Source organism: Mastomys coucha, unplaced genomic scaffold, assembly GCF_008632895.1.
Source record: "Mastomys coucha isolate ucsf_1 unplaced genomic scaffold, UCSF_Mcou_1 pScaffold20, whole genome shotgun sequence".
Taxonomy (NCBI): domain Eukaryota; kingdom Metazoa; phylum Chordata; class Mammalia; order Rodentia; family Muridae; genus Mastomys; species Mastomys coucha.
Window position 1 is genome coordinate 110,452,900 of NW_022196903.1, and position 9,682 is coordinate 110,462,581.

Consider the following 9,682-nt stretch of genomic DNA (forward strand, 5'->3'; position numbering starts at 1 on the left):
AATATTTTAGTTAATAGTTAGTGGATTTTTAAAAATAAATTAAAAAAAATACTGTATTAGGAGGTAGATTAGCCAGTAATAGTGGCTAAGAATAGTATTCAACACCCAGCCTGCTTTCTTATTGTGTACCAAACGAATTAACACTGCCTTAGAGAAAAGCCTGCTCACTCACACAGCACCATGACTTGAACACTGGTCATACTTTTCTACACAGACCTGCAATTCGAATGTTTTATTATATTTAATATGGAAAACATTTTCATGTTAGTAAATAGAGGTTTGTGAAATATGTGCAATTTTGTGTCATATTTTAAAGAGGTTACATGTTTCCTTTAACCTTAAATTGATAACCACTTATTTTTTTTCCTTTTTTCAACTAAAAACTCATCCCAAAGAAAATGGTGATCACCTAAGTGTGTGAATGTGCATAGTAGACCTCTCCCACGGGACAGGCCTGGGGTAGCGACCAGCTGACTTCGGCTCTTATATCCTCGCCATTGCCCAGTAGGGTGTGGGGACACTGTTCCCAGCAGTTATGAGCAAGGACATGCAAACTCCATGGGGACACTTGCCATTATTTTTAGACTTAGGTGACAGAGTTCTGTCAGACGTGCCTCACTCATTCCTTCCTGGTCATTTGCTTTGCCTTTTCTTGGAATTTTCTTCTGAATTCTCTCCTTGCATTAGAAAGTTTGGTTTCCAAGTTTCTTGCTGCTTAACAAGACTGCATGAAGCAAGGACATTGACAGCTCCCCTCCTGCTCCCTCCTCCCTCCTCCCCTCCTCCCTCCTTCCTCCTCCCTACTCCTTCCCCCGTCCTTCCTCCTCCCTCTTCCCTTCTCCCTGGTTTTCCTTGAATCTCAACTTTGTATATGTCAGGGTTCCGTTTTACTGCAAGGTACATTTAAAACTTTTATGTATTAACATCTATTAATCTCTCCCTGTATTAGTTCAGATTTTGATTTCATGCATAGAGATAGAACTTTCAAAACTACTTGATCATACCATTTTTTTCACCCTGTAGTTTACTGTATTGATTTTACAATTTTTTTTTTTACATGAAACCCTGAGAGCATCTGGTGCTGATTTGAGTATGAGAGAGGCATGTAACACTCTCCCCCTAAGATGAATAGGAGGCTGACAGGGTACATCCCACTGGCTAATCTGTCCTTTTCCTGTAGATTGAGAGAGATGTCTTTACATAGCTGGGCTGTTGAGCACCAGTGGCCTGCCTCGCAGGTGCCCCAGCACAGTGGACTGCTGAGGCCCACAACCCTGTTCAGGCAGCCTCAGCAGGACTAGATCCTTAGTCTATCAGTCATGTGGCTATTAGTAGACAACTGTCAACTCAGGTGTTCTCTGGAACACATGTCTTTTTGATTGAACTTTGCTAAATTATAGATTAATTTGGAAACAAAAAGTTCTGTGGTATTGGTTTTGAGATTGAGCAAATGTTTGTCTCTTCCTTTCTAGTATTTACATGCGCATGCTTCCTCCCTCCAACACTGATGTTGGACTCCATGGCTCACACATATGAGGGAGGCATTGCACATATGACAGCGAGCCCCACCCTTTCCTTTTTTGCGGTGGCCCTCACCCAGCTGTCCAGCAATGCTCGGTCACCATTGGAACAGGGACGTCCTTGTTTCATTCTCAGCCTTACTGCCGATCTCTCTTGTGCCTCACCACAGAGTATGATACCAGCTACATATTTCCAGCAAATGTTGTCTGTAATGTAAAGAAATCACAAGAACAATTGCTGACTTCCTTTCAAGCTATTTAATAAATATATTTGATAATTACTTAGATTTTCTCCCTTGGAAAATTACTGTAAATTATATTAATATATTTCATAGTATTGAGTTATTTCCATTATTCGTAGTAGTAAATCTTGGGTAGTTGGTGGCCCACTATTTGAATTTATTCCTTTGTGCGGTGTGAAAATACCCTGAGTAACCTTATACTTACCAAGTACAGTAGCTCTGTAAGTGCATTGTGTCGGTTTGTCTTTGGTAAGTTGAGGCTTAAATGTGCTGCTCGACTGCTACATCCAGGTGAACACAGCTAGCAGACTTGCATGCTCTGGGATCTTCACACTCAGGTGTCCCGCACTGGGGAGTCCTGGATAGAAAGCCTAGTTTATGTTCTACAGGTTTAAGGGTTGTCCCCCTCTGCCATTGCATCCAGGCTTTCCGTGCATGGCACTCAGAGGTCAAGGGTTTCAGAGTTTCAGCTTTGCTTAAAACAGAGCGGTTGAAGGCTCACAGGATCTTATAAAGATTACTTAGTAATTGACGTTTACACTGTTACGTGTGCCTGTAGCCAAGTTCATTCTGTTATTCAGCTATTTGGGTTTGTTGCTAATATTACTCAAGTCTCCTGTGTCTTTGTATTCTACCTCTTCAATGTTCAAAAGTTGCTCAATGGGTTAAAATTCTTCAAAACCAGAGCATTTTATCAAACTCCCTTGTGTGTTTTATTTTTGCCTAGTTTCTTGGGAGCTGGTGTTTGAAGCACGGACACTCCTGATCACAGTGCCATAACTGCAGATTGAATGTGCCATGAAAGAAAAATTACCCTTTGCCCCCTTCACTAGATTCAGTCCTTTTCTGGATTCAATACCAAGGCCTGCTCATTGTTCATGCTTGAACTTGACCTGGTAGGTTCCGATCCATCTCTGGAACACCAAAGCCTCAGACTTCCTGTATGGCTTTACTGCAGAGAAACTCTCACTTTTTCTCTCAAAGCACCACATCATATTTTGTGCTTGTCCTAGAAGGTTCCAACCCTGTAGTTTGGCTGTATTATGACTGACATGTCCAGCCAGGAATAACTACCTTCTTTTATTTCTTTTGTGTGTGTGTGTGTGTGTGTGTGTGTGTGTGTATAGTTCCTGACCACTTCCTGTTTTATCCCTACCTCTCTCCAAACTCTCTACCTCTTGGTGGCTGGCCTGCTAACATCTTTCCTTTTGCTGTCTTTAAAATTTGGCAAGTTAAATATCCAATTTCTATTTTCCAGTAGTATCTTTCAGCTTTTTAAAGACAAAAAAAAAAAAAAAAAAAAAAAACTGCCTTGACCTTCTATTTTTGCTGTAATTATTTCCATGCGACAAATTTTAAAAGAGAAAGCCTGTAGTGGGCCCTCCTCCTGCACTGACCTTTCCTTATCAGATGTGGACAGCCCGCAGATACAGCGGTGGCCAGGGAGAAGTTTAAATTAGCTCTTTGTGGCTTTCCCGTGTGGCTTTGTCTGTGCCACAGAGCCTATTCAAGCAAGGGAAAGTGGTGTGCTAAGCACATGAGCACAGGAAAGGGTATGATTTGGTGGGAAGGGGAGGCACACACACACATTGAATGTTCTTTTCACTGATGTAGGTTTGGACTAGAGAAGCTATTTCTGGATGTGTGTGGTAAGCATGCCATTGGTGCATGCTGGCTGGACATCTGGAATGTGACCTTGTGGTCAAGTAATATGTTACATGTTAAGTTTTATCAAATGCTTCTTGGTATCTGGAAACTCACTGGGCTCATCAAAGTGACCTCTTTTCCTCTTTAGTTGTGGAGAATGCTGCTGTTGTTTATTTTTATATTGTCTCCTCCATCCCTTGCAAATTCTCACCTTCTTGACCTCCACTGTCTATGTTGAAGACCCAGGCAATTATTCACACTTCTTAACTTTAGATTGCTGTGCACAGCTTTCTCTTTTTCTTCCATTTGGGAGAAATGTCTGAGCCCCAATTTTCTTTAGTCATACCTACAGATCTTACAGGATTCTGAATACAGAGGGAGGGTTTTATGGCAGCAGTACTAGCCGTATGTGTGCAGAAATGCACACACAGAAGCCTCACAACTTTTTTTTATCTCTAAGATCTGTGATCCCCATTTTCATAACAGCCTGTCCTTGCTTTGTGGGAATCCCCTAGAATGTGAGTTATGTCCCAATAGCACAACCCTAGTCCTGCTTATTGAACTTGGCTCCTCTCTTACAGGTACTCTACTCCCCAATACTCGGTGGGGTTTGGTGTGACCTTGCCTTGAGATCTGGCACTTTTTTTTTTCCTCTAGAACATTTTTGGCTGTGACATAGCAGAGAGCTCAGTGACTCCATGCTCCTGGGTGAGGGGTTTCCTAGTTCTTGCTGGAGCCTTCTAGATCTCAGACTATTACCCAACTCCTAGGTTCAAACCCATAACTCATCACTTCCATTGATGACAGTAGTGTGCATTCGTGCTTGTGTACGTGCATGCTTGTGTTCACGCACGCGCATGTGCTCCCTCCTGGCTGTCCTACCATGCATGTGGTCCCAACTAATAACCCTGACACTTCCCTAGCTCCCTTCCTGCTCCTTCATTCTCCATGTTTGGGTCTACAGCACCTACAGAGCTGCTCTCAATTTTTCAAGCCTTTTCTTATATGACTCTGATTGATGATTTCCTCTTTCACATTGATCCCATCTGCTTCCTATCATGTAAGGATTCTTCAGTTTTGCCTTGTTGATGGAGTTTTGTTTCCAGTTGTATTATTAGTTTAAACCCCTATCTTGAATTTTGTCCACATTTGGAGTGGGGGGAGGAAGTGGCAAAGTATATAGCCGGCCATCTTTCTCTTGTTTCTCTTCTATGTGTCTTCAGATGTGTTCAGGATCAGTTGCTTGAGTCACCAATCTGCCTCTGCTCTACTTACCCTCAGCTGTCACTGAAATACAACATTTGCCATCACGGAAAACTTTCCATTTAATAAGTTATGGAAGATTTATTTCTAACTTCCCCTCTTCCTTGTGTTTCTTGTTTTGTGTGAGTCAGATTTAGACTATCTCTTAAGTGGCTATTAATTAAGGTAGATTGGATGAATGTGGATTGTATCTATATTGGCAAAGTCAAATAGAATGTATATAACCATCCATGAAAATGAGCCAGACAAATACAGGAGGCACCATGAAGAGGAGATGTATAATTGACAGGCTCATAGTAAGGATGTCTGAAGTCTGTTTGTGTTGCTATTACAAATATACAAGGCTGAGAAGTCCAAAGTAAAGGTCTTTATTTGGCTCAAGATTTCAGTGGTCGAAAGATCCAAAGGTGTTTATTTGGCTCAAGATCCTGGTGGTCGAAAGATCCAAATAGCATGGTAGCAACATTCTGGAAGGAGTTACCTGGCTGTGTCATATCCCAGTGAGTAAGGAAGGTGTCATCCACATGAAGAAGGATCCAAGATTGAGGTGGCTTATCTCTCTACTCTTCTGAGTATTGGCCTGGTCTTGTGACAACTCTATTAATCCCTCCTGCTGCAGGGATTGAATACATGACCTAGCCTCTCCTGGCTATGTTGTCCCTTAAAGCTCCTGCATCTCTTAATGCTGTCACTCTAGGACCAAGTTTCCAGAACACAAATCCTTGGGGACTAAACATACCCAAAGCCACACCCAGGACAATGAGCTCACAGCTGTGTTCAGAGATGCTGTAGCTTGGTGACTCACTAAGTCTCACACCCGAGCATCATCTGATTCCCACACACTGTGTCTGGGAAGATGAAGGGTTTAGTGGTGAAATCATTGGTCTCTAACCCTATCATTCTCAGCCTTCACCATGCACCACAATCACCTGCAGGGCACGCTGCTGCCACAGATAGCTCGTCCTAACAGTTTCTGATTCTGCAGGTCTAGGGTAGGGCCTAAGAATGCGTGTGTACTTGGAACAAGTTCCCAGGTGCTCTTGCCCCTGATCACCAGGGACACACTTGTGAGCCACTGAACTAGACCTGTGGGTTATCAGACTCCTGTCCATCGCAAACACTTGCTTTTTTTTTTTTTTTTTTTTTTTTTTTTTTTTTTTTAATTAGTTCATTTCTTGTCTGACAGTTGATAATTGTATATATTTCTGGCACATAACATACTATTTTAATGTAAGTATACATTACCAAATTATAATGGTTGACTCAGAATAGCTAGGTCATCCATGTTCTAAAGCATTTCTTTGTAGTGAAGGCATTTAAAGTATTTTTCTAGCTCCTTTGACTTATATAACACTGTTGAGTACATCATACATATGTAATATTTGTAATAACTCACTGGCAAGAACTGACCTGGTCCTGGAATAATGCATTAAGCTCTTCTGATGCTGTTCTGCCTATGATGCGATTAACCCTTAAAGTCTATTCCTCCTATCAGTGTGCATCTTTGTGGTCTTTAACCTCCACCCACCCTCTATTTTCCCAGCCTCCCTACCTCAGTATCCGTTGTCTTCTCCATTTTTGTACATCTTCAGCAACCTCCATGAGTGTGAGCATGAGCAAAGTCCTGGATGTGCCCCTGCCTCAGTGTGCTTCACTGACGCCCCAAATGGACAAGAACAGTAGAACTCCTATACAGTGCTGGAGTAAAGACAAACAAAACTAGTGTACATAAAAACTCAAATGGATTACCAAGCTGCAAAAGCCACTCACAATATTCTTCAACAAAGTTAAACATGTAGAGTTTTAGAAAATTTATTCTTCCCATTCCTGCCCTAGAGATCCAAATATTCATGAAACAAAATATTGACCTCCCATCCAACTGAAACAGTTCAACGTGTAGCTTTTTATAAAGATGAAGCAAATGTGCCTATTAGCCAAAACTCTTTACATCATACATGGAACCTTACACGAAATTTGTAGAAATCAAGCAGTAACTACATTTCTCAATTTAGACTCTCTATCAAGAAAAGGTCTGTTTGCCACACAAATGTTATACTTCCTTGGTACTTGTTCTCAAAGTGTGCCCCTGTCAGATCCATCAACAAAGTCTGACAATTTGTTAAAACATCAATTTTTAAAGCCCTAGCCTAGTTCAGCTGAATCTGAAATTCGATCCGGTGGGCTAAAGTCACCATAGGTTGCTGGGGTCCGCCAACTTTGTTAACCATTGTTGTGGAATGCCAGCATCGGGGACAGGATTGACTGTCCCCATACTCCCCATTTTACAGGTAGAAAACTCAAGTCTGGAAGGACAATGGCTCCTGTCAGGTCACAGAACAGACTACAGGGGAAGCTGAGACTGGAGTTGTGTTTGTGGTCTGTCTGCTCTCTGGGCTTAGGCTGTGTGCTGGTCCTTTGGAGGTTTCTGTTTTGAGCAGTGTGACATATTCCCTTAGTTTTTAGAACTATTGTCACAGCTGTCACAGCAGCTTCACAGGGAGTTCCACAGAATCAAAGATGACTGGACACAACCTTCACGGGAGGCCATGGCTGGACAAGGGGACAGTGAACATGAAGCAGGGGTCTCAGAACTTCATGGTCTTCCATTTCCCCAGAGCACACAGTGGGGCTCTGAGAGAGGAAGTGTTAGTAAGATGGTATTGTAGACTTCCTGGCTACCTGTGGTCTTGAGCTTATCTTTGTCTCTGTAAGAAGTTAGATCCTCCTAAGACACCAGCTGGCACTGGCAAAGCTAAAGGAAGTCAGGTTTGCTTGGAAAACGACTTGATTACATCAACATCCTCAATGTCTCTAATAGGTTCCCCCCTTATTAGAAAAATGGAAAAGTGTGGAGCCAAAGCCCATATGTGTATCAGCTTCGTTAGAGCAATGTAAGGGCTTCCGATGGTTGAGACCAGAGGTGTCAAAGTTGCCTTTGAGAATATTCGGTGTCATTTAATATTTTGGGGAAAATGGCATCAAGTAGCACTAAAATAGTTTCATATTTAAAACAAGTATGGGTATTCTGAGCGTTCTCACTCAGACTCAATAGATCTGCCTTCCCATCTGTTAAGTCAAGGTCACGTAGACAGCCCTTGCTTCAGTTCCCTGGTGTGACTTCCAAACAGCTCTAACGTGGGCTCTGTTGCCTCTCCTGGGTCTCAGCTGTCTCACGCTACAGCTGCAGTACTGCAGATGTCTTTTCTGCATTGCACAGCTATTTTTGCTATCAATTAAGAGCAGCAGGTGTGCATCGAGATTAGGCATCAGGGACAGTTTATAAGACTGTTGCAAGAGAAATCTGAAATCATATAGAAGTTAATGTTCTTGTTTAAAGACCCATGAAGTACTAGCTTGAAAAAAAAACAGCATCAGATTGCAATGCTGGATAAACCTTGGAAACAGGGCGGGGAGGGGCAGATTTGCAATGTAGGCTTATTGGGAAATTCTGATAAAAAGGTGAGAATCCTCAAAGCACAGAGTAGCAGAGTGCTACAATAGGGGGACTGATTCCTTCATAACCATGACCACAGAGTAAGCTGCTGTGTCCAAGCCAAGATCCACTCCTATCAGACTCCAAAGAAATCCCCTTCACAGTCATCCTTAAGAGAGCAAGGCCTGAAGAACCCAGTCCAGCCCAGCCCACGACACACAACTAAGCACTGCTCTGCCTTGGAGCTACACCCTCTGCCAACTGCATCCTACTTCCTGTGACTCAAGTTTCCTCATCTCCAAGGATGCAGAAGCCAATGATTCTGTGTGACTTGTGAGGTTTGATTTGGGAATACATCCATATTTTCATAGAAAATACTATGCCAATTTTATGATTATCAGTACAGATGTCTCTCTATTTACTATGTAGTTATGTCCTAATAAGCTTGCAAGCCGACAATATAAAGTTCTAAATGCCAGGAACATTTAAGTAACCTATCTAACAGCATAGCTTATCCTGGCTCCCTTACTCCCAGTGATGGGAACTGATCCACAGGAAGCACTTTACCATGGCAACAGCATCCCCTATAGCATACCTTAAATACACTCAGAATATTTACAATAATCTTGAAGGAGTATCATACCATGTGTCACTAGCCTGGAAACAAGTCAAAATTCACAATGTGGTTTCTGCCCATGTTTTCTTACCATCTTAAAACTGAAAATAAAAATAAAGAAAATGAAAAGTTGAAACATTTTAAATAGGGATCACCTGTAATTTCCTCTCTGAGATGTTCAGGCAATGAGCAGAAAATGTTCCCACCTTCCAATCCACTTTGTAGAAGCACTGGGGCCTCCGTGTATGCCCTGGGTGTTTATGTGCAGGCCCTAACACCATGTCCTGACAGTTGTGCTACATCCTCGGAATAATGTTCTGTGTTTGACAGCTTACCATCTCTGTGTTGAATGTGAAAATTGATCTGGAAAGGTGGGATCCTTAAACATCCCCCTAAGGCAGAGAATCCAGAGGGCAACAGAGAGGAAGGAAGGAGAGAGACGCATGAAACACCAGGATCCCTTGTTCCAGAGAAGAGAAAGCTGAACTGTGCTGCAGGTCTGGGTAGTGTGTGGTCTCTTCTACCCACAGCTCCAGCCTCATGCCTTAACTCAGGCCTAGGCACTGTGACAGACAGAGGCTCTGGGGCATGATGACAGTGTCCCTTTCTCCCCATGCAGTCTGCCAACTGAAGGAGTGGACATGGGATCTCTACAGTTCTCTCTTTAGTGGGGCGGTAGCATGTCCCCCAATACACTTGTTCTGCAGGAGCCCCGTATCCCTTCTGGGAGGCCTCTGTAGGGAGAGGAAGTGGAAAGGGCACAGAAACCGCAGAGAAGCAGGCCTCAACACTGAGGGTCCTGCCTTAACCAGTCAGCTGAGCTCACCCTTGGCAACATGTGAGCATCTAATTGGTAACCCCTGTGAAGCCCTTTCTTGTCTTTCCCCTTTTGGCAATGTACAAGACTACTAATTGCTTCCTTTCTTCCTGTTTTCCTCTCCGCACCCCCCGCGCCCCCCCC

At 42.9% G+C, this 9,682-nt stretch overlaps 1 long non-coding RNA gene across 1 annotated transcript in view; it reads right to left on the reverse strand.

Moving 5' to 3' along the window:
• Positions 1-1,602: 1,602 nt before the first annotated feature.
• The window catches only part of LOC116098303, a 23,582-nt gene continuing 15,502 nt past the window's right edge, over positions 1,603-9,682 (reverse strand). The window contains exons 2-3 of the long non-coding RNA XR_004121797.1: positions 6,225-6,370; positions 1,603-1,727 (exon numbers count right to left, since the gene is read on the reverse strand). This is a non-coding gene — a long non-coding RNA (uncharacterized LOC116098303). The remainder of the gene's footprint in view (positions 1,728-6,224; positions 6,371-9,682) is intronic.